At 42.8% G+C, this 4170-nt stretch overlaps 1 long non-coding RNA gene across 2 annotated transcripts; it reads left to right on the top strand.

Annotated features, from left to right (window-relative positions):
• The first annotated feature begins 289 nt into the window (after nucleotides 1–289).
• On the top strand, nucleotides 290–3482 carry LOC132404592 (uncharacterized). Of its 2 annotated transcripts, none has more exons than XR_009515589.1 (7): nucleotides 290–678; nucleotides 783–887; nucleotides 1151–1208; nucleotides 1742–1839; nucleotides 2092–2168; nucleotides 2615–2717; nucleotides 3047–3482. It is a non-coding gene; the product is annotated as an uncharacterized LOC132404592 (long non-coding RNA). The 2 variants fall into 2 exon arrangements; XR_009515588.1 differs by having other exon boundaries at nucleotides 291–483.
• Nucleotides 3483–4170: the final 688 nt, after the last annotated feature.

Raw genomic sequence — 4170 nt, forward strand, 5'->3', positions numbered from 1 at the left:
GTGTCTCCCGGACGGGGGGGGGGGAGGCAGAAGTGTCTCCCGGTCGGTGAGGGGGGGAGGCAGAAGTGTCTCCCGGTCGGTGAGGGGGGGAGGCAGAAGTGTCTCCCGGACGGGGGGGGGGGGGGGGAGGCAGAAGTGTCTCCCGGACGGGGGGGGGGGGGGGAGGCAGAAGTGTCTCCCGGACGGGGGGGGGGGGGGGGAGGCAGAAGTGTCTCCCGGACGGGGGGGGGGAGGCAGACGTGTCTCCCGGTCGGTGAGGGGGGGAGGCAGACGTGTCTCCCGGACGGGGGGGGGGAGGCAGAAGTGTCTCCCGGACGTGGGTGTGCACAATGCCTCCGCTGCGCTGCAATAGGCCCAGGGTTGTCCTCTCGATCCGCCCCCTGGCCGAGAGCGCCTTATATTCGGCGCCGCAGGTGCAGACAGCCTTTTCTTCGCGGAGCTGGCGGCCGAGTTTGGATGTTTGTCCATCAGCACGTATATCGGGTATGAGAGAGCGCCGAATACCTCGGCCGCACTGAGCTGGGGAGGATGGGGACCGCCGCGCTCTTTGGCCGATGGAAGCGGAACGAAGTGCCGTTAGGAGCCCGAGTGCGGCCGCATGGCGTTGTGTGGAGCCCTGGTCGAGACGAGGGTTGTCCGGCCCAGGGGCCGGGTGGGTCTCTGCGCCAGCAGGCCTAGGTAGGCCTGGGCGCGGCCTCACCACGTGTTGCTCGCGGCGGGTGTGAGGGGCTCGACCGGCTTAGCAACCAAAGTCTAATGCGGTTTACCTTTTCAATTCGTAGGCCTGCGGGGGAGGTGGAAAACCGCTCGAATTGCGGCTAATCGTCAGTGTTTTCCTCTGACAGTGGCTGAGCCATGGAGCAGAGTGGAATCGAGTGCATACACAGGTGAATGCTAATACTTGGATCATTATTTCAAACTAACTGTTGTGGAAAATGTATCGCCCCTGGAGTTGACAGAAAACAGACTTTAGTTAAATGCCCAATGATTATAAACTTTCACTTTACTTGAAGTTATCCTTTTATAAAGGAGAAGACTACATGTCCTGCAATTATGAGGGTTGTCTGTTTTCAGTAATAGAACAACTTCCTTTTATCGTGTACTGTAAAAATCACTAACTCTCTTCTGTTTACTTTCTCCATGTAATAAGGTGGAAATGGCGTGGATTTGTCTTCCTCCGAAGACAGTAGCTGTGGCCAATTTGCAAGGTAACAAACTATTCCGGTTTGCTTGTTTAAGCGTTCAGTCCTGAAACGTATGCAATAAAATGCAAATTATGAGTTACTTAACATCCTGTGATAAGCAACAAAATTGGTTACCCCCCCAAAGTACATCTAATTCTTTTAAGTTCCCAATTGGACTAGCTGTGATGTTAGTGTTCTGCCTGGTCCTGCTGAAATTCTACTCTGGCTTTACTTTTCACGTGGCTCTTAACCTTGCAAATCCCACCTAGGTATTTGTGTAGTGGAGTGAATTTTTGTGATGAATATACATGTCTGATGATTAGAACTTCATTCACTGCTGTTCACATCATGATTTTCTATGATTATGTTGTAAAGCTGAAGACATGTTTCAGAACACATGATTAGGTCTATATTTAGAATTGAGAGGGACCTTCATTGATCACTTTATATATAGCATGCTGTTACATTTTTTGGATTCTGGGCTAAGTTTTGCATTGGGTTGATATATACCTGCAACCAATCTCCTTCACACTTTTTTTTTGTCTTTGGTGTCCCAGTTACTAGGCTTAGAAGAGTCTGAAGATGCACATTGAACACAAGCTACTCTTAGACCCTGATTTGTACGGAAGTCATTTGTATCAGTTTGGTTGGAAAGGTGGGTGCTTTTACTGCCCTAGAAAGTTCTTTTGTCAGCCAGCTAAATTTAACAAAGTATTTTGAAAATGTATGTACATGCAGCATCAGCTAAGAAATTTCTGCTAAAATGTCAAAAATGCTGATGTTCCAGATGAAATTGTATGTTTTGATTTGCATTTCTTGATGTAGGTTAACTATATGAAAATAATCACTATTTGAAAGTATAGCTTTTGGCTGCTAGTATTTTGATAGATTTTTCTAATATGTTTAGGATGGCGATCAAAAGGAAGAGGGTGTATACACCGCAAATGGTGAGGTTGCTGGCTGAACCCCAACAACACAAATTAGGTGATTTTTAAAAAAATATATATTTGTTAAGCACATATAAATTTGCATACTATTTCAAACAATTTTGAAGCTTTGGCTGTGATGAGTCTCATATATGCCTTTCTGAGATCATATCTGCGGAAGTATCAGAGGCTGTTACTGAGCTAACTTCAACATTTTTTACTTAAGGATGTGGTGTTTTGTGGTATTTATAGTTGGACTTTTCTCTAGAAATATATATGAATGATAAATATAATACTGATCATCCCCCATTGTCCCCTGAGACAGACTGGTGCCAGCTATAATAAAGCTGGGCATGGAAATGGGGAGGCGATGCTGAATTGGGATTTTCTAGTCTGTATTTCACTTCCCAGGTGAAGCTGTGACTATCATTGCTGACTGGACTATTAATACACAAATTTAAGTTTGATTTCAGGCACACTGAAGCTCTGCTTTTCTCCCAAAAGGTTTTGAAAAATACAATTTACAAGATAATATACGAAAGTGAAATGAACACCATCTCTTAAGAATGGGCCACTATGATCTAGCTGTGTTTGGCTTGTTAATCAGGTAACTTGAATCTTGTAGATTTGATGGGTGATGTTTGAGTAGTGACTGACCCTGTGATTATTCTATGTCACTAACTACCCATATGATCCTGTAAGGGGCAAGATTACACATATTTGAAATGAGGGTGCAGTCCTGCAACAGAGATAGTAACCTGTGGCTACACTGCCTTTTAGTGTCTTAATTTATTTTTGAAGAGGTTAATCTGAATTGCTGTCTGCAGTAATGAATAGATGTGTGAAATTTTCAGCTTACTGAGAATTTGATATAACTGAATCTGTATGGTGTAATGCCAAAACATCATTTATTAATATTTTTCTTCATCTCTACAGACCTTGTTGGCAGTTCAGTGATGTTTGAGTGTAGCAAGGATCCTGGACCATATGAAGGCATCTTGTTTCTGTTCTTGGAACTGAGTTTAACTTACAAATTTGAACTGTAAATGCTCAGATGTCACACTTTTATAAATTGATCCAAGATTGTTTAATGTCATTTCCAGTATGCACAAAAAATAACACAAATGCAGAGAAAAACACAATCGTTTTAAAAAAAAAACCTGGGTATGTAGTACATAGATCACTTGTATGCAACATTCGCTTGAATTTGTAACAACCAGTGTGTGCAGAAATCTTGTGCTGCCAATTTTTTGCCTAGTGGCATGTGTGCATGGCATTTTTAAAGTGGAAGTAAACCTGAAGCTATTTTAAGGATAATAAGCTACCAAGTCCATTTTGTTCGTTGTTTAAAAGAAATAAAATAATACACATCCATGAGTTTTATTTCTCATTCTCTGACAGCATTTAATACTGTAAATCTTCACATTATTAAATTTGTTTGAAATGGTCATTAAGCCATTCCACTGCAAAAGATCTAGCAAGTTCTTTTGCATTGTGTACCCTTCTTTGGATTCAACGTAGTGAATCGATAATTTCTTAAAAGGTGGTATAAGCCAGCTTTAAAATCTGTAGAAAAACTCCATGTTGACATCATTTGCATCAGAAACCAGAAAAGGAAATGGGATTGTGTGTGATCATGAAGTGTACTTAACATGCCAATGAAGTAGAGGGTGACAAACATATTGTGCACCGGTATCAAAAGATGTGCATTCACACAACTTCCTGGGACCATTGTATGTATTGAAGTAATGTAAAAACAGTATCGGTACAAAAGACTGGAAAAGATAATGTGTTGCTCAGCCATAATGCTTGGGGGGAAAAAAGGCTGTATTTGAGCCTGGTGGGACATTGAATAGTTGTGACTACCAGTTGGAGAGTCTTTCTGTCCACTATTGCTGTTTTAGGATACACTCTCTATCTGTAAATGGCTGTGGACATCAATGTTGTATAGTCCAGTTCTCTTCCTTGTGAGATTCCTTGGGATTTGAAAGTTTCCCCTGTTTGGCCAATGTAGAGGGGTTGAGTCCTGCCAAACCATCTCCTGATTGTTAACATTGAGG

Source organism: Hypanus sabinus, chromosome 14, assembly GCF_030144855.1.
Source record: "Hypanus sabinus isolate sHypSab1 chromosome 14, sHypSab1.hap1, whole genome shotgun sequence".
NCBI lineage: Eukaryota > Metazoa > Chordata > Chondrichthyes > Myliobatiformes > Dasyatidae > Hypanus > Hypanus sabinus.